This window comes from Notamacropus eugenii, chromosome 2 (assembly GCF_028372415.1).
Source record: "Notamacropus eugenii isolate mMacEug1 chromosome 2, mMacEug1.pri_v2, whole genome shotgun sequence".
Classification (NCBI taxonomy): Eukaryota; Metazoa; Chordata; class Mammalia; order Diprotodontia; family Macropodidae; genus Notamacropus; species Notamacropus eugenii.
In genome coordinates this window covers 429,377,189-429,401,054 of record NC_092873.1, presented here as the reverse complement: position 1 = coordinate 429,401,054, position 23,866 = coordinate 429,377,189, and the positions used below count along the sequence as shown (strand labels likewise).

The 23,866-nt window shown below is 40.3% G+C and overlaps 2 long non-coding RNA genes across 4 annotated transcripts in view; one reads left to right on the top strand and one right to left on the bottom strand.

Moving 5' to 3' along the window:
• The window catches only part of LOC140529350 (uncharacterized), a 32,294-nt gene extending 9,599 nt beyond the window's left edge, over positions 1-22,695 (top strand). Inside the window, exons 3-4 of one of the 3 annotated variants that reach the window (XR_011975509.1) lie at positions 776-879; positions 7,108-22,695. This is a non-coding gene — a long non-coding RNA (uncharacterized lncRNA). Of the gene's footprint in view, positions 1-775 lie in introns of all 3 variants that reach the window. The other 2 variants (XR_011975508.1, XR_011975507.1) reach the window with 2 other exon arrangements.
• LOC140529352 (uncharacterized) overlaps positions 1-23,866 on the bottom strand; it is a 191,137-nt gene that overhangs the window by 166,206 nt on the left and 1,065 nt on the right. The gene's annotated exons all lie outside the window — the stretch shown is intronic.

Genomic DNA, 23,866 nt, shown 5'->3' with positions numbered 1-23,866 from the left:
ATATCTCTACCTAACTAAAAATTTGTTTCAATAAAACTCTGTCAAAGTTATCATGCTCATTAAGATCACTTAATAATTTTTACAACACCCCATACTATTGGATGGCCATTCAAAGACTTTTCAGAAGGTGAATAGGAAGAACTTGTCAGTGACGAGAGCTCCATGAGAGATTAGAACATTGCTTTCATCATATCACTCCCCCCTGCTCTTAATACTCCAATTGTGTTCAATTGCCTAAAGGATAAATTCCAAACTCCCAGCCTGTCATTCAAGGCCCTCTATAATATGAATTCAATCCAGTTATCTAGTCTCCTCTCCCACTGTTCTCCAATTCAGAATGATAGAATCCTAAAATCAAAGAGTGGGAAGGTACCTCTGAGGTCATCCCATCCAACCCATGCAAGCCCTGCTTGCTGTGTGACCACAGACAAATCATCTGGTTGTCAGGGTAGAAATGAGAGAAATCCTGGAGGGAAGTAACCACTCCTTTCTGGAGTTTGTGAAAGAAGAGAGGAAATACAGGCACAGCTGGACATGCCTACTAGATTTTGAGAAAGTCGATTTCAAAGGGCTCATAGGAAAGATGGGTAGAATCCCATGAACTAAAATGCTACCAGAGAAGTCAGCCCAGGAAGGATGAGAAATGCTCAAGAATGAAATTCTGAAGATACAAAGGGAAACAATTCAACTGGGAGGAAAACTGGGAAGTGTCTGCAACCAAAGTTGATGTGCTAGGAATTCACCTCATTAAAACTTAGATTTTTTTTTTTTAAAGGTACTGAGGATGGAAATAAGGCCAGGTTACAGAAGATAGATATGAGCATGGTGTCATCATGTAAAAATATTCTCAGGAATGCTAAAGCTCAGAATGATCTGAGGGTAAGTAAGGACCACAGAAAGGTGGTGAATTGCTTAGTGATATTAAGAGGGAGGGAAATAGGATCAAAGAAAGGACAAGAACATTGCTTGGAATGATTATAACTGACAAAAGGGTGAAGGTAGAACTGTTAATTTATTCTTTTTCTTGTGTTCTCTGCCAAGGAGAATGGCCTTTGTACTAGAAATGACAAAAACATGGATGGTTAACACAGAGGTGACATCCAAGATAAACAAGGAGCTACTAGAAAGTGTCTGGCTGCATCTGATAAATTAGTCATCTAGTCAAATGAAAAGTCCAGAAAGAACTGGGAAGAGATACCACATGACTAAGGGCAGCTAGGTGGCACAGTGGATAGAGCTATAGAGCACCTGGCCTGACTGGAGTCAGGAAGACTACTCGTCTTTCTCAGTTCAAATTTAGCCTCAGACATTTACTAGCTGTGTGACCCTGGGCAAGTCATTAAACCTGTTTGCCTCAGTTTCCTCATCTGTAAAATGATCTGGAGAAGGAAATGGCAAACCATTCCAATATCTTTACCAAGAAAACCTCAAATGGCATCATGAATAGTCAAACTGAAATGACTCAACAACTACATGATTGGAAAAAGAAAAAATGTTATTCTGCTTTTCCAAGAAAAGAAAGAGAATAGAACCTGCAAACTATAGGCCAGTGGTCTTAATTTAAATTCCTTGAAAATCCTAGACTGGATAAGAAAAGAGATGGCTGGGAGAACATCTACAATATAAAAAGAAGTGGCAATCACCAAGAGCCAGCATGAGTTCATCAAGAGCAAGTCATTCTAGACTAATCTCATTTCCTTTCTTCAGTTGGTTTACTAAATCAGCAGAAGAGTGAAAGGCTGTGGTTATTGCTTGTGGAGGTTTTAATAAAGCTTTGGACAAAACTTTACAAAGCTTCTACAATTCTTGTGGAGATGAAGAGATATGTATTAAGTGATAATTCAGTTAGATGGATTCCGAATGGGTGGACAAACAGACTCAAAGTGAAGTCTGTTTAATGGTTCAACATCAACATGGTAGGAAGTCTCCAATGGAGTATCTTGGGAATCTATGCTTGGCAGAGTTCTTTTTAACATTTTTATCAATTACTTGAATAAAAATATAGATAGTCTGCTCATCAGATTTGCAGATGACACAAAGCTGAGAAGGATATTGAATATGCTAAGTGGTAGAAAAAAAAGATGAGATTCAATAACAATAAGTAAAGTTTTACACTTGAGCACACCAAAAAAATCAGGGCAGCTAGGTGGTGCAGTGGATAGAGTGCCAGGCTTGGAGTCAGGAAGACCTGTGTTCAAATCCAGCCTTGGATACTTAATAGCTATGTGATCCTGGGAAAGTCACTTAACCCTGTTTGCCTTGGTTTCCTCATTTGTAAAATGATATGGAGAAGAAAATGACAATTCACTCCAATATCTTTGCTGAGAAAAGCCCAAATGGGGTCACAAAGAGTCAGAAAAAATAAATAACAACACACATTTGCAAAAATCAGCTCATAAGGAGAAGATGGAGGAGGCAGGGTTAGATAGCAGTTGATCTGGAAAAAAAATTAAGGTATTAGAGGATTGAAACCTCCATAAGTCAGCAGTATTATATGGTGACCAAGCAAGCCAATGGGATTTGGGGCTATATTAAGAAAGGCCTCATTTCCAAGACCAGAGTTGAAAATTTATGCTTTCATTGATTATATTCTAGCTTAACAGACTTCATCTGGATATCTGTGTTCAGTTGTGGGAGCCATAGTTTTAAGCAGTGCTTCAGTAACTGGAGAGTGCTTAGAGTAGGGTAATGAGAATTGTGAAGGGCATTGAATCCATTTCATATGACAAGCAACTGGAGATGTTTAGTCTCGAGAAAAGAAGATTCAGGGAGAACATGATGCCTGCCTTCAAATATTTAAAGGTTTTCCATATGGAGAAGGCTTGAGAGAGAGAGAGAGGGAGAGAAGAGATAGAATGAGAATGAAAGGAGCCAATGAATGGACAGACAGGGACAGATAGACAGAGAATCAGAGAGACAGACATAGATGGCAAGACTAAAAAACAGAGACAGAGAAGAAAGCCAAGACAGCCAGGAAAAATAAAGACAGAGACAGAAAAATGATGAGAGACAATGAGGACAAAGTCAAAATGTGGGCCCATGAAAATGAGTCTCAGTCTTTTGTCTCACCATGTGTGTTTTAAAAGGTCAGGAGACCAAGCCTCCAGAGAGCTTGATATCCAGGATCCCAAGTCTGGAATTTAGAGTTCATGGTGGGTTTTGCACATAGCCCTATATCAATGCTTTGGGTAGCAAGAAGAGATCTTTGAGACTCAGCCTAGGACTCAGGCAGCAAAGTAACATTTGGTCATGAACTTGGTAGGATAAAGACTATTTAGGAACTGTGCTAAGAGTGATACCACTCTTCTCAGAGGCCAAGGTGGTATAGAGAAGGTGCCCCAGAGGAGTTGGGGATTTCTCATCCCTAATGTTAATATTGATTTGACCTCCTACCTATTGAGTTCCCCCACTATTAGCCACCAGAGACTAATACCCTGTTTCCATTTAACTACTTAACATCAATCAACTTCTAGAAAAGCAATATTTACTTTGAAAATATATTAACAACAAAAGTATAGAAAGATACTGAATACACCTGGAAGATCTTATACAAAAGGAGGGATTTGAACTATGTCTTGAAGGAGAAACTAGGAGTCAGATTTAAGGAAGCATAGCATTCCAGACTAGGGTACAGCTAATGCAAAAACATGGAGAGAGGAAATGAAGTGTCATTTGAGAGGAACTGCAAGTAGACCAATATATCTAGATCATAGAAGGGATAAAATATAAGAATTCTGAAAAGATAGGAAGGAACCAGGTAGTAAAGAGCTTTAAATGCCCAACAAAGGACTAATATTTGATTCTGGACATAATAGGGAACCACCAGAATTTACTGAATAGTGGGTGAGTAATAGGTAGACATGCTTTAGAAAAATAATTTTGGCACCTCAGCAGAGAGTGGTTTGGAGTAGGGAGAGACTTGAAGCAAGGGAAGTAATTAGAAAGCTATTATCATAGCTCAGGTCAGAGGTGATGAGTATGTGAACTAGTGTGGTAGGAGGCTCTACAAAGGGGATACATGTGGGAAATGCTGTGAAGGTAGAAAGGACAATATTAGTTGGGTGTATGAGAATGAGGGACAGAGGATGATGCCAAGGTTACAAAACTGAGTAAATGGGAAGATGATGATGCCCTTGACCATAAGAGGGAAGATGGAAATAGGATAGGATTAAAGGAAAAAAATAATGAATATGATGAGTTTGAGGTGACTGTAGGCTCCATTTTGAAATAGCTAAAAGGCAGTTGGCAAGACTGGAACTCAAGAAAGAGACTAGGGCTCTGACAGGCATTTCCTCATATTATTGAAATTATAGATAGATAGATAGATAGATAGATAGATAGATAGATAGATAGATAGATAGACAGACAGATGAACAGACAAACATAGACAGACATATAGATATATATATACATATATGTGTATACATACATAGATATATACATATTTTTCAATCATAAGCATAGAGATGCTAACAGAACATGGGAGTTGATGAGGTTACCAAGGGATATAACATAAAGAGTAAAGGGGGCCCAGAACAGAGCCTTGATAGATACCCACAGTTGGGTATAATCTGAATGAAGAGCCAGCAAAGGAGACTGAGAAGGAATAGACAGGAAAGAGAATGAGGAGAGGCAGGGTTAGAAAAACCTGAAGAGAGAAGAGTATCCAGGAGGAGAAGGTAATCAATAGAGTCAAATGCTGCGGAGAAGTAAAGAAAGATGAGGACTGAGAAAAGACCATTAGATTTGACCATTAAAAAATCATTGGTAGCATTGGAAAGAGCACTTTCAGCTGAATGATGAGGCTAGAAGCAAAGGGTTTAGAATAAAGTGATAAGAGACGATGGAAGTGCCTAGTGAAGATGACTTTCTCAAGTTTAGCTTCAGAGCAGGAGGAGAAATACAAAAGATTGTAGAAATGGAGAGAACAAAGGAATGTTTGTTTGTTTAAGAATTGAGGAAATGTGGGTATATTTGTTGGCAGCACCAGTAAAAGGTGTACTAATGCTGGAAATCCCAAAATACTACTTCTACAGTAACTTGCTTAGTGGTTTGTTTTTTTTAAAAAAACGTGTTTCTGAACAATGTCAGGCAAATTGAATCCTATTTTAAACACACGAAATAAGTTGAAATCTAATGGAACCTTGAGCGAGCTTCTGTGTAACTCAGAGAATTTGGGGGATCCCAGTGTGGTTGAGAGATTTCATTTTTTTCTTGTATGAAAGGTTGATTTAAAACAGGTTTTTCCTACAGGCAGTCACATTATGATGGAAAAAGCATTGAATCTAGGGAGGTCACCCTACCTCTCTGAGGCTTGGCTTCCTAATCTGCAAAATGGGAACAATGATATTTGCTAATATTTGCTACCTCATAAGGTTCCTGTTGCCAGGATCAAAGGAGATGAAATATGAAAAGTGCTGTATAAATGTCAGCTATGAGTGCGTCCTTTCCTTGTTTGTCTATAGTTGTACTAAAATTCCAGCAAGATCAGCTGGTGTCTATATACTATCCTTTGTGATCCTGTTCATCCAGTAAGCTACCATTCTATACTTTATTAGGCTCATACTGTTACATGTGTAGCAATATACCTGGTGCTGTAAAGTAATGGCATCAAATGCAGATAAAAACAGAGGCAATTAAACCATACACAAGGATCCCTGTGGTTACATATTGACTTAGAAAACCACCTGTTAACATTTTATTGTATTTTTATTATTCTGTTAAATACTAACCAATTATATTTTAACCTGCTTCAGGTCACACATGGGAGGTTTGCAGATTACAATATGGGCTGCGGGCCATGAGTTCGACATCTCTATAAAGGATGTAAGAAGGGTAGAGGTATAAATGGTATAATGGTATAAATACTGGAAATGAACCTCTTTCCAGCAGCACTGGATTTAGAACTGAAAAGGACATCTAATTCAATACTGTTATTTACAGAGAAAGAAACTGAGGCCCACAAAGAAGTGACTTGCATAAGATCAAATGGTAAATAGTAGAGTACAGATATGAACTGTGGTCTCAGAAGCTAAATCTACTACTGTCTTCAGTGTTTCCAGAGCCTACAGTACAGTTGATGAGGCCAGATGAACACAGTACAATTTGTAGCAAATCATTCAAAACATTATGTAATGAATTACCAGAAGTCCAGCTAGGACAATAACATCAGAGTCTTATTCCAAGCTACTGAGATTTAGTGGGGCTTGTTTACTCCCAAGGGGGAAATGTTTTCTCCATCCAGGAATCCAGAGACCACCTTTGAACCTCATAGTCTTCCCGTGGCCCCTTCTTCCTTGCCTGGCCCTACTCAGATCCAATCGCTATAACACCTCTCTCTTGGGGTCTTGGTATCCCACTCCATGAGGATGAGAGTGGGTCTTTCTGGGTGACAGGTTGCCTACCCTCTCCTTGTGCAACTGCATCTGTGGTTGGCATATCTGCATGCTACCCCACCCTCACCTCAATGCTACCACTGCAATTTCTCTTCTAATCCCACTTAATTCCACCTCAAAATTCTTGGTTATGACTTTAGGAAGTATAAGCCTAAGTGAACAAGCTATAAGTACTAAAAAGCTTCAGAGTAGAAAAGGAAGTTGTATTAGACTCAGGTACTGATGGAAAGCTTCATGGAAAAGGCTTCATTTGTATTGGATTTTGAAGTCTGGGTGGATTTTAGATAGCAGTGGAAAAATAGGAGATTTGGATTCAGAAGACCTGAGTTCAAGTCCACATGCAAATGCTTACAGAATTACTCTCCTCCAGTCACTTTACCTATAAATGCAAAGACAATATTCTATAAACTATAAAACCTTTATGAACTGGGGAAGAAAGAGTGTTTTATTGTTGTAACATTTCTGTGCACAAATAAGCATTTAGCCAACACTTGCTGATGGGTAGTTTTTAATGATCTTGGCTTTAGAGCTCTGATTTCCTACTGGGCAGTCTCTCCAGCCAAGATAGAGTTTGGGCAAGCTGTGGACTGTGCCTTGGAGGAGAACTGTGTGAAATTGCTTTGGCCAGAGTACCAAAGGAGAAGCCCCATTGGATAGCTTGATTCAGTGCCACCTACCCTCTGGTCTGATGTGACACATAATATTTATGCAGGATGAAGGATGCTTTGGTCTGTTCTCCCCTAGTGAGACCAGTTTGGAGGAGCAGGTGAAAAGCTTACCCATTCAGGAGATAGCAAGCAGATCAATGGGTGAGTATGTCACTCACAAAGTCCAGGACAGAAGGAACAGTGGCATTTCTAATTTGTGCTAACTCTGAACCTAGCCACCTGATGCCCTAGAATGTAATGAAAAACTGTCAAAGTCCTCTCTTTAGGAATGTTTTCGTTGATCAGGGACAGTTCGAGGGAGGGTGCACTGCTCCACCATAACCCAAATAACCCTACCCAGCTGTCCCAGGGAGATTGCACTAACATTCATCTAGAATTTGAGCTAATTGGTGAGAAACTGAGGTACAATGTCAGGTTTCCCAGACTAGTGTAACAGGGCTTTAGCACATGTTCAGATTATCTAAGATAGAGGCATCCATATGGGTAATACCAAGGACTTAATTCTGAGAGAAAATATATTACACTTGGCCCATCACATGGGTGGGGGCAATCTCTTTCCACTGGCTATATAGCCAGAAATGGTCATGCCTTTAAAACCACAAGACTGAGATAGTCTTTTTCTCTCTCTTTCTAGTGGGGTCCAGGAATGAAGATCTTATTCACCCCTCACCCCCATTTGAGCACCATGCACTAAGCTGGGTAGGGGGAAGGACCACCTTTCATTTCCTAGTTCCTGTGGCCCCAACAGACTTAGGGTATTAGTCTCATCTGTTTGTCCTTTTCAAGTGCAGGAGCAGAGTTTCTAGACAACAGCCATGATGACCTTGGAGTCAAGAATCCAAGAAAGATGTTGCTGCCAGCCCAGCAGGGAATTCCTGAGAACCCAGGGTACTGGGGTACCCAGGTAGATTTCAGACTTGTAACTTGGTGGAATGCTTTATTGGCATTGAGCTAAACTATGACCCTAACCACTTCCCACCAAAGGAGTGTTGTGTCAAGGGAAATTTTTTGTTGTTTCTTCTGGCTATACCTTTGAAATAAATCTTCCTTTGTTAAAAAAAAATTTTTTTTAAGCTATTCTGACTGTTAAACAGTTAAATGGAACAGGAGTGTTTGCTTCCCTATAATTGGGGGGATACAATTGGAAAGAACTTGAGCCAGTGGTGGAGATGAGAGATGCTCCCAACCCTTTAAGGGTACTAAAGAACTTTGAGGGAGGGTACAATGTAAGATACCTGGCCTCCAGGCAGTGGGGGCCAGAGAATCACTGTGTTGCTACTAATTGAGACCATTTAGAAGGGTGATCCAGGTTCCTTAAGTAGAAAAATCATCTAACTGTGAAGTCTTCATGCCAGAATCTGGTGTCATTGACTGAGTCATACTTGACAAAAAGAGGGTAAGTGATGTTCCTAATTCCCCAGGCAAACTTGAGCAAGGCCAGAGCAGGACAAAAACCCTAGTGCAAGGAAGACACTCTTCAAGGAGAAGGCATTTTGTTTGTAACTGAATTGAACTGAACTACTGTGCCTCCCAGAAAGATAAGGATGTTCTGGAGTATTCTTCCTCTGTAATGGGGGTGGTTGAAGTCCGTGGCAGAAAAGATCTTCTGTGGCACAGGGTTACAGTTCCTCTTGTCTTCAAGAACCATGGAATTGTAACCCAGGAGCTTCACAGGACTACAGGAAGGGCCCCAACTCTGAATACCTGCAAGTTATGGCATCTTCTGGGAGCCCTACCTAGTGCCCCAATCCCTAGTTAGGAATTGAAGCTCCATATAGGACTTATAAGAAAGTGTCACTTACTAAAGGATGCCTACATTTGCTATATTCTCAATTATGTGTTCCTCATAGTTTTCCTTAATTGATCAAAAACATTTTTCATTTAGTTTTGTGAACTGTGTGCTTACAAAGAAAGTTAGTGATGATGCATTAGATGGTGTCATATATGGGTACAGCTAAGCTATATGTTTATATATATATGCGTGTGTGTGCATATACATAAAACTATATATGTATATACATATATATATCCCATAAGACATAAACAACAGGGAGCAAGGTTTACTTATACAATAGTATAGAGCAGAGGAACACAACTGGGACCATTCATGAATTTTGAAGGCTCGATTCCCACCTGGCTTAAGGAGAAGGAGAAGATATTTTATCTGGATTCATAAACCCAAGCCCATTTCTTTTGAGTTTTACCATAAAGTATGTAAGAGAGTGAAATTCTGAACAGCTAAGCAAGTTTTCAGGAGGCTTGTAGCACCTGTGGTCTTCTGGTATGGTGCTTCCTAGATCCTAGATCCCTGGCAGCTGAATCTCTGAGGAAGATGGCAGGCAGCTTGCTGGCATATCTGTCCATACCTTGGCTGTTAGTGTGGAGTCTCCTAGTCAGCTGCAGTTCAGTACATGATTTTAAGAAACAGAGCTCTACACTCAGTTGATCCAACCATGGGATTTATAGAAAATATACAAGCTGACCTAGAAGATAAAAGATACTGAGGATTCTTGTGCCCTGATGGTTTCACCATCACGTGAGTCTTGTTAATATCTCTGATCTGAACAGATGAAGCAGCAGGAAGCTAACCTTGCCCAGAACTGAAGACTACACCCCAAGCAGGTGAGTTCTGTGTTATGGAAGAAATATCTTCTCTCTGAGTTCATGGGGTGGGTAACTGCACCAATTCTATATTAACCACAATGAAAGAATTATAGAGGTAAAAACCTAAGTCTTATTATTATACTCAAGAGCAGGTTCAGGCCTCAGAGAAAACCCGAACAATCATTAGGTGTCTCAGAAGCCCTCTTACAGGCAAAATTACATCAGAGTGATAGAGAAATAATTCTTTTACATATTGCAATCTTGTACATTCTTCTTAGGCCATAAAAGTTAAAAAGAAGATAGCTCCCTTACTTCCTTCAATGTCATAAAAGTTGAACAAACTAAATTAAACAGTCATAACCTCATACCTCCCCTAAGGAAACAAACTTTATCAAACAAACTCCATAGGCAAACGAAGTCAGGTTACAGATTAAACTACATTTAGAGGAGGCACAAATAGACTGATTGAGGAAGAGGAGGATTTACATGTCTCCAAAGAGTTAGGGCCAGTTGAAATTCTTCCATTGGATTCTTATCTAAGGAATGTTTAAGGCTCTGTCTGAGTGCATTTTCACATCCCTTGGGATAGGTTTGATCAGGTGAGGTTAATATTAAGATAGACTTTTTGTCACCTAGATTTTCAGGAAGAATGGCCCTGAATCCCAAATAATAAAAAGAAAATTAAAAATCCCCCCAAAATTGAGGTAGACAAAAAACCAGATATTTAGAAGGGCAGTAATCTATAGTTTAAAAAAAAAACAACCCACAGGCACCCTAGAAGACACTAATCATGAGTAAACCAGATAAGGATAAACAAAAGGTTTGGTAGAACTCCTCTGGTATCAGGGGCTACACTTAATGGACTCATCAACCACTTTAACTGTTTCTGTCTACATGTTATCCCCCCTCCCCTTCCTGGAAGGGACTCAATCTGACCAGACTATATCAACTGTGTACAACGAGGAGCCAGAACACAAGAACCATTAAAGAAGGGATGGGAGCAATGAAAATACATCTTCCACAACTGAGCTCAATTCCCTATCACCAGGGATCTAATGGTAAATATTTTACCTGATAAAAGGGGCCATTAGAGAGATACTCCAAAGTGAGGCCCCTTTGAATCAAGCTCACTGAAATGTTGAGGGTGTAAGGACTTTCCTTGACAATCAGGGGAAGCTTTGTTGTTGTTCAGTCACCCTCTGTAACCCTCTTTGGGGTTTTCTTGGCAAAAATATTGGAGTAATTTGCACACTTCCTTCTCCAGCTCATTTTACAAAGGAGAAAAATAGGATGAATTGACTTACCCAGGGTCACGCAGCTAGTAAGTGTCTGAAGTCAAATTTGATCTCAGGAAGAGGAGTCTTCTTGACTCCAGACCTGGCCCTCTATTCACCATGCCACCCAACTGCCCCATATTGCTCATTTCAACTTGTTGAATACCTTCAATCTGAAAATTGCCAAGGCCAATCTTGGTCTCCCTGTTTGAGAAAGTTCTGTTCATCTTTCAGTAAATTCATTCCCAAGCTTCCATGGGAAGACTCAAGAGATTCAACTAGCATGAGATGCCCCTTGAGGATGGTTTCTAGGCTATTACTGGTCTAATTTTAATATGGAATAGAATTTGTGGTTGTGCAGAACACAGGAGAATTGCCCCCCAAGAATCCTGCTAAATCCCAGAATAGGAATATTACTTATCTTTGCCATTATTGTATTCTAGCCTAAAATTACTCAGTGAAATAAACAGAATAAGTATCCCAGCTTTGCACATAAAGATGCTAAGACAGTAAGAGACTTGTCAAAAAATCAAGGAGGTAGTTAGCAGTGGAAGGACAGGATTCATCCCAGATCTTCCTGCCTTTGCTGCTACTTGCACTACTCCAAACTTCGTTATGCCAAGTGCTCCCACTTGTCCCTAATTTGCATAACTGTCTCAATCAGTGGTCTCAAATTCAAATGTCATGTTTGTTTCAAGCAAGTTTATAGCAGTCCGTTACTTGTTAGCAGTCGGTTACTTGTTAGCAGTCAGAACAGCCTAAAATTTGCAAAAATTTGTTCATCTAATTAAATGTTCATCTGAACAAAGAAACAAAGAATTTATCCCACAGCCTCCCTAGCCTCCCTTTCTTGGTGGTACTGTCATTCATTCACCCAGACTCACTGGTCATGGAGGGGCAGGGAGAGTTGGATTATTTCTTGCTCCCCATGGCTACTTCCTGGCTTTCTCTATACCGCCATCATTCAGTAGCCTCATATAATATAACACAATCTATATAACAGAAATTTGTAGTGGATCCAATCAACCCTGTTTCATAGTTTTCTCCAGGTTCATACATAGGTATGAATGAAGGTAGCAAATAGTAGGAGTAATCCAAGGCTGGGATTTGGTAAGGAAAGATCTTCAACTGGATAAAGCGGGAAGGAACTCCAAGGAAATGGACAGTATAGAACTAGTTCATCAGGAAGTCAAGTTGAGGAAAGGAAGAAAATATAGCCAGTGTACGGTGTTGAAAAGTACTGAAAGGTGGAACAGTTGAAGGTTATAGTGAGAATGAAGGTTAGGGTTTGGAGTCTTGGGCAGAGGGAGAGCTGGAATGACAACAAATTCTGATCAGAGGAAGGAATCTAACAGTTTATGAACATGAAAACTGAATACTTGTGGGTGATGGCAAGGTCAAGGGTCTAGCTTGTGTGTAGCTGTGGTGGTGAAGAGGAATAGGTCACAGGAAATGAATAAATTGAGGAGTTGGGAAGTTAGGATGTTTGAGGGCATAGCAACAAGAATGAAGAAATCTCCTAGCATGAAGGAAGGCACTGGGAAGGAGAAAAAGACTGTGAGCCAGCCAATCACTGAACGGAAAATGTCCTGGAGGTCTATAGACAACATTATCCAGAATCTTGATGGAGTATCATTGAATAAATAGCTTAGAGACTTAGGATGTATAGACTGGCAAGTACTGGCCTTTTCCCATGAAGCTGTTGAAGAAAACACAAACTACTATTGTTGTTCAGATGTTTCTCAATTATGTCCAAGTCTTTGTGACCTCATTTAGGGTTTTGTTGGCAAAGATACTGGAGCATTTTGCCATTTCCTTCTCCAGCCATTTTATAGCTGAGGCAAAGAGGGTTAAATGACTTGCCTAGGATCACATAGCTAGTATCTGAGGCTGGATTTGAACTCAGAAAGATTAGTCTTCCTGACTCTAGGGCAGGCACTTTATCCATTGTGCCACCTAGCTGCCCACACAAGCTATTTTTCACTGATATTTCTCCATGTCTCACTCGGACTTTTAAATGCTTTACTACTTCCCCTTCCACCCTTAGTTTCCTGTCACCTCATCTTTCTGTTGCCTAAAGCCAACTCTCCCTAGGACCCTCCATATACATACACGTGCGTACACACACACACACACACACACACACACATACACACACACACACACACACACACACACACACACACACACACACACACACACACACACACACACACACACACACACACCCCTCTCCAATCATGCCACTCCTGGTCACATACGGATGAATGACATTCTTCCCCATCTTCTTTCGGCTATACAACAAAACCTGTACCAGCACTATAAAACTGCTTTTTCTTAAACTCTACCCAGTAGAAGCCCACCTACCTGTCCCAAGTAAGTGCTGGATAATACTATGCTGTGAAGCTTCTGCACAGGTCCCCATGAGCTGCAGACAGAAAGAGCACCAGATCTAAGCAAGGGCAGGACTCACAGTACTTTAAAATAAATGTCATTTGGGTGTTGTGGCCTATATTACTTCTATTCATTCATCATCTTTTGAGAAAGATGTTTTTGAAAACTTGAGCAATCCTCTAATATAATACACATCTAACTCTAATTTGAACACAGACTATAGCTGCACTGAAAATAATAGGTTAGAAAGCCCCTCTTTTACACCATTAACACAAGTCTAGCAGCAAAACACTGTTGTGCATGCATTTTCTCTGTTCTTGATAAACTGTCAGGCCCCGCTGCCACATTTTTATGGATAATTAGAAGGTTGCAAGAAGCAGATGTTATGAAACTATCTGTGACTAGTCCTTAATGTTGGATGACAAGAACTCGGCACCATCTCTTAATTACATGAGACATACAGAGAGGTGGGTGAAAGAAAGAAGGGAATCTTGTCAAAATCTGACATGGAATCAAACAGTTAATCACCCAGATTGAACCTGAACATTTCAGAAAATGTTTCACTAGGTGAGTTAGGAGCAGATCTACACTCTGAGCGATCTCATTTCCATCCCCCACTTGGGGTTGAATAAAATCAGAAAACTTATAGGCTACTATGGTCTCTAGGACTGATTCAGTCCAGCATTAAAAGCTCACCCTGATGGGGAACTCTCCTTCATATTCAACACCAGTCAATTTCACTTTTCCTCACAGGATCCTTTTCTGGGTCATATGGGGAAAGTGAATCGGAGCACTTGAATTTTAGTTTTACCTATTCCAAGAATTTAATCTGTGACCTTGATTCTTAATTTTATTCCATTTGACAAATATTTGTCAATGCCTACTGTGTGCCAAGCATTATGCTAGGTGCTGGGGATTCAAAGACAAAAATGAAAAATTCCTGCCTTAAAAAGGGCTTTCATTCCATTAGAGAGATAAGGTTTGTCCACATATAAGTAACGTTTTCACTGGCTATTCCCATGTCTGGGACTCCCTCTTCATCTTTGACTCCTGGAGGGTGACTTTAACAAGATAAGGTCTATTGTTGGGGGTGGTACCTAACCTTAACCATGAAGGGAGTTAGGGGTTCCAAAAGGCAAAGGTAAGGAAAGAACGTTCAGAGCAAGAATCAGGAGCAATCTTCAGGACTGATTTTCTGGAACCCAATTTCATTGAAGGGCTCATTTCACAGCAATGCTACTTTCGATTATAAACTTGGTGGGACCAATAGGAACTAAGAGAAATTTTAATCCTAATCTCTACCTCCCCAGCCTACCCCCACCAGATGGAGGTGATATGAAGGGGCTTGTGCCCACCAAGATATTGAGGGAAAATGTTTGTGTTTGTTGTTGCTTTATCTCTTAAGTAAGTGTGTTGTTCAGTCGTGTTCGGCTTTTTGCAATCTCATGGACCATAGCATGCCAATACTGTCCATGGGAGCTTTTAGGCAAAGACTGAAGTATTTTACGATTTCCTTCTCCAGTGGATTGAGGCAAAGGTTAAGTGGCTTGCCCTGGCTCCCACAGTTAGTAAGTGTCTTCAGGCCAGATTTGAACTCATGTTCCTGACTCCAGGTCCAGTGCTCCATCCATTGAGCTGTTGTAAAAGCTAATTGACATTAAGAGATTAATAGAACTGGTATGCTAGTCAATATCTCCCTAAAACTGTTTGAGAATTTAGTCAGTGAAGGATCCAACCAATGGCCACAGAGAAAATAGATAACCCCAAAACTTCTCAGAGTATCTAAGAACCTTGAGGAGGTGCAGCAAACCTAGCCCTGAGAAAGTGGGGCCAAAGCCATCCACATTATACTGCCAATGTTCTCACTCCTATTTGTATGGAATTGAAAGTCCTCATAATAATTTTCAAGGCCCTCTAGAACTCTGGAACTCAGTTTCCTCACCTGTAGAATGATTGAATTAGATAACCTCCAAGGACCCTACAGAGTCTAAATCTATGACTCCATAATTCTATTTCTTGTATGTAGCACACTCCACATAGGGAAAGATCTCAATAAACAACAGTTGAATGAATGAATTAATGAACTAAGGGATTGGTAGCATTTCTATGAGGTATCTCTCTCTGCTTCTATGAATCTCGGAATCTTTTCCACAAGGTGTTATTATTGATCTTTGGTTTCAGAAACCCTCATCTGAGTGTGCCAGTAAAGATAAGGTAGCCAAGGATGAAAAGCTTGTCAACTCTTCTCCTGACCACTGCCTTTCAATTAGCCAAGGAACATATATAAGCACCCACTATGTGCCAGGCACTGTTGCAATCACCAGAGATACAAAGAAAGCTAAAAGACAGTCTCTACTCTCAAGGAGCATAATGAGACTCGTTTCCATTGTGGTAATAGAAGGAACACAGTCAAGCACTGTGGGTGGGTTCTTTTCTTGCGTTCTTTTGTACCAAAGATTCTTTAACCCTAAGGGGTCCATGAAATTGGATGGGGAAAATTATACCTTTATTTTCACTAACTTCTAATTGAAATTTAGCATTTTCTTCCATTATTTAAAAAAAAAAAACATTATTCTGGGAGGAAGGGTATAGGATTCATCAGACTGCCCAGGGGTTCGTGAAACAAAAATGGTTCGGAGCTTTCTCCCTTTAGTTCCCCATCTGAGGCAGGTATAACAGCTCACCCCATCAGGAAAAGATTTACTTTTGCTTTCAGAATTCCCCAACTCAACCTCGGCTCACAGTCTCTCCAGGGAGCACTGAGTCCAACGAGTTAACAGCCACATATGGCAAAGAGAGACTGAGAGATAGGCTTTGTAATCAGGTGCCAAATGCCCTTCCATGAAGATGATCTTCATGCCCTGTCCTAAAGGAAACAGCGGTAACCTCCAGATAAGCCAATTCCTGTTCTCCATCCGCAAGAGCCTGTAATTCCCCCCACCCACCCCAAACACCTGGCATCTCATTAATTTACCTTTGACATGTTGCTACACTTAATTGCCTTTGACAATTAGTAACATTTCAACACCTCTTTTAATGGACCAATTAAGAGAACGCTTGTCTCAGGTGCAGGAAAATAGATGGACTAAATTTGGAGAGGGAGGGAAGGGAGAACTCAGAGGGAAAGAAGTGGGGGGAAGGGTTTGAAACCAGTGGAAGAGGTTAAAGGAAGTCCCTGGCTAGAGTTTCTCTTCTCTCCCTGGGAAGTGAGTTTCCCTTTTGTGTCTTGCGAAGTAGTATGTTATACTGCTCTTTTCCATGTTTATTGGTTTGCTGCTTGACTTCCCGAAATGAGCACTTTTTTCCAACAGACAAGCTCCCATTTCCCGAGTAGCTAGGTATATTAATTATGGAGAAGAATGGATGCTAAGCAGTTGCTATTGCGCTCTTCTCTAGACCATGTTTCTGCATCGATTGCTTGGATGCTTGATGCCCCCAATGCATATCCCTTGTACAATCAATACAAGGAGTCCCTCAGGAAAGGAGCTAAGCAGGCATTACTGTTCTGGCTAAGCACACTTTCTAGCTCTCATTTAATACTAGCAAGACCCTGGGCAGATTTTCTGTGGCTTTGGGCTGTCTGATTTCTTCCATGTGGACCTTCCCCCGACCCCATTTATATTAGGATCAAAGAAAAGGGGTGCTATTCTATATTTTCAAGCAACCCTAGGAACATTTTGGCTCAAAACTCTTCCAATAATGTCTGTGTGACCAGGCCTGTGAAGTATGTGGACTCCAGGACTCATTGTAGTTAGGTGTGAAACGATTTTTAGCCATGTTGGTCTGTTGCAGTGAATTGAACTGTGTCATTTCAGACAAGATCATTCGCTGGAGCATGGTTTTGTGATCATTAGTGTGGGAATGATCTTGAAAGCATTTTTTTATGTTAGGAAAAGTCATGGAAATAGACAAGCCAGCTACCCTACTGTCATGGAATTGGATCAGCTGTTGACAGAGCTTGACAAATATCAGATCTGTCTTTTTGTTTCAAATACTGTATTAAGGTTTGGGTTCTGGGCATCATCACACAGGGGACCAGGACAGATGCTCTTTTTACCCACAGGAAAAACCAGCCGTGGTGAGAGGCCACAAAGAATGAGGCCATCTCTGCCTTTCCTACATCCTCTTCATCATCCCTTGATCAACCGGCACTTTTTGTGTGTGTTTCATCTATCCCTGAGTAGCTGGGTATTTGTAGGTAGGGATAAGTAATAATGTCCCCCAAAGGAGAAATACAATCGGATGTATAATAATGAGTCTTTGCAAACTGGGATATGTCCTGCCTGATGCTTTAGGTTGCTAGAGTTGCAATCTTCTGAAATCCACAATGAATTTGTCACCACCCTTCCTTCCAAAGAGGTATCATCATCTTCCCTCTTTTCCTACAAACCTTGAACCCCAGTGTCAATGATTGGGGCACCTGACATAGAAAGCGAACTATCACAGGACTCTTCTGATTGCTCATTAGGAAACTATCTCGCTGCCACTTGCTTAAGAAGACTTGGGAAGAGAAGACAAGGAGACAATGCTACACTTAGGCTAGGAAAAAGCCATTTTGTTTAGTGGGTTATTTCTTCAATCCAACCCACTGACACTATGCTAAACCTACTTGGAGCAAGAATGGCAAAGCCCTATGCTAATTATATTACTTTTGCTGGGTATTAACAAGGACCTGCTTTCCGGTCCTAAATAGAACCTACTACATAATGGCAGAATTGACAAATGGGGCATATCCTTGAAGCTACTGTGAGAAGATAATGGGTTACACAAATCAACAGTTCAGTAATTTACCTCTCAGATATGGGCTGTGAATAGGGATTTTGAGTTAATGGGGAGGGGGAATGATATATTTTATAAAACTCCCACTGCTTTAAATACCGTTCTAGAGATCTAATCTTAGGAAAGGCAGAGAGGTACAATGCAGAGAGATTTGGACTAAGAGCCAGGAGTTCTAGACTCTAAACCCTGCTCTGAAGCTAACTAAGAAATGTTGGGCCAATAACATTTCATATTTATATGATGTTTTACTTTTTAAGCATTTGAGTATAAGTTTTATTATCACCATTTTACTGTTGTAAAAATTGAAGTTCACAGATATCAATTAAGTGACTTGCCCGCAGCCACCCTGGTAGTAAGTGATGAATACAAGATTTGAACCCAGGTCTTTTGGCTTTAATTCTAGTGCTCTTTCTACTGTGCCCCTCTACCTCTCAAATCATTTCATTTCTCTGGGCTTCAGTCCTCATATCTGTAAATCAAGGTGAGGTGGGATTGATTTCTGAGATCCTTTCCAACTTTAATGGTATATGAATCTGATTTCTAAGAATCCTCAGAAAATTGGCCCATATGACTGATCATAAATCCTGATCTACAGAGAGAGAAATAGAGGCATAGCTTAGTGGGGCCAGGTCATAAATAGCACCTAAATTTCTAGCTTCCAGCCATCCTGTACAACATTGCTCAGGGATGAAATAAGAAAAAAGGCAGTCCTTTCTATTCCCCACTCATCTACCACCATGTAAACTGAAAGTTTATATAATTCTCACCCCTCCATTTCTACTTCGTTAAATTAGTTGTTTTGTCTCTGGGTAGCCTAATTCTCAGTTTCTTCCCTCTCATTATGGCTTAACCATAGATAAGATAAAATGACTCTTTCAATTTTGTGTTTAGTCCACCTGGCACTATTAGTTGGAAGGGTGGGATAAGGAAGGAGAAGTAGTTTGCTGAAGTGAGGGCCAGGAGGAGCTTGAGAAAATCAGAGGGTGGTGTCCATGGGTGAAAACCTCATTCACTCACAGCAAGGGCATGGTGAAGTAATGGGGAAGAGCCTGAGGACCTCTAATCCTTTGTTCCCTTGTTCCCTTCCTTCCCTGCCTCTCTCTGCCCAAGTCTATGTGCCCAAGAAATGGGTTTGGGGTTTTAGGGTTTTTTTGTCTGTTCTTTTCACTTCTAAGTTCAAGAAATGGGCATGTTGGAAACCAGGATTCCATGCCAGATGGTGCAACCAGCCCAACAGGGAAGCCCTATGAAGTCAGGGACCCAGGACACAAGCCCAGGGCACCCCCTCCTCATAATTTGGACTTTAAGATTGGTGGTACCAATGATGTATGGGTACTGAACTGTGGATATAATCCCCCTTCCCACCCTTCCCCAGAAACCAAAATGGTCTAGGGAGGATTATGCCCTGGAGTAAACGTCTATATATTTGTTCTGGTTATACCTTCCAAATAAATATGCCTTTCTATAATCTAAAAACAAAAAACAAAAAAGGTAAGGAAGAGAGAAAGAAATCTGGGCAGAGGGTCATATATTCAGAAGTAGAAGGAACCTTAGAGATATTGAGTTCAGAGTTAGAGTTTTGAGTTAGAGATATTGAGTTCAACTTGGCTAGGAGAAGTAAGTGATATGTGTAAGGTTACACAGATAATAGTATAGAGAGTAGGACCAATATTTGAAACCAGATTTTATGACCCTAAATCCATTGGGTTGGGTTTTTTCCCCACACTCTATGGACCACAGGATCCCTTAGAGAGTGATGACTGAATGAGGAGTGGGTACAGGGAAGAGGAATAAAAACAAATTGATAATCCACACTGTGTTTAGATGAGGGTTGAAGCTTTGGGTCAAAATAAAATAAGGAAGGTGGGGATAAGGAAGATGTGAAAACTCCCCGCTCTAATCTAAAGCTCCAGAAAAGGAGATCTTTTTCTCTTTCACTTTCCAAGGAAAGGAACTCACCAAGCATGGAAGCAAACTGGCCCCAGCTCCTTAGAAATGAACAAATAAACAAACAAACGGGAGCTGAGAAGGAAGAGATGCTTTATGAATAAAACAATGTTTTATTAAGTCGCTATTAAATTTCAATTGAAGAGTACTTGGGATACATAGATGCAGACATATTCCTGAAACTAATTGGTTTTCCACATCTGCCTTCCTTCCTAATTGGACTAATTACTGCACTGTAGGATCATGTTCACTGCACTAGAGAAAGCAGGAAACCCTGATTTACAGTGAGAGGAGCAGCAATTAGAGGGAATTAATTCATAAAGCAACATCTAAATAAATCATATAATGAGAAGACAGCAATGTAATTATTGTGACTGGTGGGTCCCTTGTGGGAGAACATCAGACTTAAACCTCACACCAAGCTGCTCAGCTCTCCCTGGATCAGAACAGAAGTTCGTCTTTCTTCAAGCATGCATTACCTATTCTTGAAGGCCTAATTGAAGTGCCCTGTTGAAAACAATATGGCCCAACACTTCTTGTCTCCAGTGTCAAAGAAAAAATATTAAATTCTTGACACCTTAATATTTGTCTTTTGTCAGGATTAAATATGAGCTCAGCGTGATGGGACTAATGTGTTCCGGCCACAGCTTCAGAACCTGAGCCTTTACAGATTTTAGCATCATTATGAATCTTTCCTGTGTCTCCATTTGGCATATTTGGGGTTGTAGCTAAAAGAGCTTATTAGTAAGAATAGCATGTTTAATTCCAGGATTTCAATAATTCATTTCCCCTTGCCACAGGGTAACGGGCTGTGGTCTTGCTTTGCTGGTGGAGATCAGATGGCCTGGGGCTGTTCTCCGGCACTCCCCTTTATCAGCTGAGCTCCCCCTTCATCTCCTGGTTATTAGTGTTACCCCTGGTGGGTTCCCTCATCCACCAATCCTATATCTTTGATGTTCTCCTTACACCCTCCCCTGTTACCCAGCTTATGCTCCAGTGGGGGCTCCTTGTAAACAGAAAGGAGCAGAGCCAGTACAAAGAGACTGATGCTTTAAAAGAGTAGTTTCCTAATGAGGAATTAGAAGAGGCCATTTTCCAGTACTGTATGACTTTCCCAATTGCCTTGTGATTTGACTCTGACCTTTGAGGATCATGGGTGGGACAGTGGGTCTGTTATAGACAAACTCTGTCTCCAGAAGGAGCTTTTCTTGCTTGCTAGCCATGATTATCAATTACCCACTCCAGCCTCTCCACTGTACATCATTAATGTCCATCATGTCAATTCTTTCTATATGTGACAGGTATCTTTTGTTTTTCTTCATCTGCTCATTGAATGGTAGGAAATAGGTTTAAGAAAATACTTACATAATACCCAAAGTACCTTCAGAAGACTGTGCTTCCAAGAGCCCATTAGGAGGATATTAGAGTATTATATTGCATCTGGGTTATATCTATACTGGCTATTTGGAAGAGAGAATTGGAATCACATCATCTCAGAGTTGGAGGGATTTCAGAGGTCACCCTGCCCCATCTATGCCTGGAAATAATTCCCTCTATGACATATTCAACAAGTGGTCATACAGTGTTTGCTCTTCCAATGAGGTAGTACTGCAAAAGTAGCCCATTCTCTTTTTCTATAACTCTTTTTTTTTAAATTAAATTCTTTTATTTGTTTCCAGTGTTTGATAATCACTTCCATATATCTTAGATCTTTATATAGGTTCTACACATACATTCCTATTAAATATATGTTGCATAGAAGAATTATAATGAATGGGAGAAACCATAAAATAAAATAAAACAAAACAAAACACAATACAAAAGAAAATGGTCTGCTTCTGACTGCGACCCAATTCCTCAGTTCTTTCTCTGGGTGTGGAAGGCATTTTGCCTCAAGAGTCCATTGGAAATTTTTTAAGTCCTTGCATTGCAATGAAGTACTAAATCTACTAGGTCCAGAATATCAAGGGAACTAATGAAAAGAAATGCTAGAGAAGATGGCCTAGCCCTACCAGATTTCAAGTTGTATTATAAAGCACCAATTATCAAAACCACTCGGTACTTACTGCCTAAGATACAGAGGGGTAGACCAATGGAACAGGTTTGGTACTCAAGACACAGTAGTCAATGAATATAGCAATCTACTATTTGATAAACCCAAGGACCCCAGCTTCTGGGATAAGAACTCACTGTTTAACAAAAATTGCTGGGAAAACTAGATAACAATGTGGCAGAAACAGGGCAAAGACCAATGCCTGACAGCATACAGAACAATAAAGTCCAAATGGATACATGAGCTAGGTATAAAGATTGATACTATAAACAAATTAGGGGAGCAAGGAATAGTGTATTTGTCAGATTTATGGAGAGTGGAGAAATTTATGACCAAACAAGAGATAGAGAACATTATGAAGTGTAAAATGGATAATTTTGATTACATTAAATTATAAAGTTTTTGCACAAACAAACTCAATGCAACCAAGATTAGGAGGGAAGCAGAGAACTGGGAAAGAATTTTTGCAACTAGTGTCTGTGATAAAGGCCTCATTTCTAAAATATATAGAGAACTGAGTCCAATGTACAAGAATACAAGTCATTCCCCAATTGATAAACGGTCAAAGGATATGAACAGGGAGTTTTCAGGGGAAGAAATTAAAGCTATCTATACTCATATGAAAAAATGCTCTAAATCACTATTGATTAGAGAGATGCAAATCAAAACAACTCTGAGGTACCACATCACACCTATCAGATTGGCTAACATGCCAAAACAGGAAGATGATAAAATGTTGGAGAAGATGTGAGAGAGTTGGGACACTAATTCATTGTTGGTGGAGCTGTGAGTTGATCCAACCATTCTGGAGAGCAATTTGGAACTATGCCCAAAGGGCAAAAATGTGCATACCCTTTGACCCAGCAATATCACTTCCTGGACTGTATCCCCAAGAGATCATAAAAATGGGAAAGGGTTTCACATGTACAAAAATATTTATAGCAGCTCTTTTTGTGGTGGCCAAAAACTGGAATTCAAGGGGGCACCCATCAGTTGGGGAATGACTGAATAAATTGTAGTATATAAATGTAATGGAATACTATTGTGCTATAAGAAGTGATGAACGGGAAGACTTCAGAGAGGCCTGAAAGGATTTATATGAACTGATGCTGAGTGAAAGGAGCAGAACCAGGAGAACTTTGTGCACAGCAACGACCACAGTGTGCGAGGAATTTTTGTATAACTCTTATAGTATGTTCCCCTTTACAACAAGCCTAAGCCTACTTCCTCCTCGCATTTCCAGCACATTACTCTTAGTTCTGTCTACTTTGGGGCGTTGTGACTTAAAAATATCTTTAAGCAACTACTTTCCTTTCCAAGTTATGTTGGTCTGATCTTGCAAACCGAACATATGATCCAATCAATTCAGTTCAATTTAGCAAGTATATATTAAGTGAATGAATGAAAAAGCATTTATTAAGCACTTACAATGTGTCATATGCTAGAGATGCAAATATGAAAGTAAGACAGTGGAGGAAGGCTACATTCTAATAGGAGAAAAAAACACATAGGGAGGATTCACTGGTAGATTGGACATCAAGGTCTAGAGGATACAGTAACAAGGTAGTAAGCGTACACTTTGTACTTGGCACTGTGTGAGGCACTTGAGATGCAAAGACAAAATGAAACAGCTCTAATTCTCAAGGATCTCACATTTTACTGGGAAAGGGGTAGAAGGAAACATGTACAGAGATAAATAAATACAAAGTAATTTAGAGGCAGTTAGGGGGTATTGGAAAGAGTGCTTGGCCT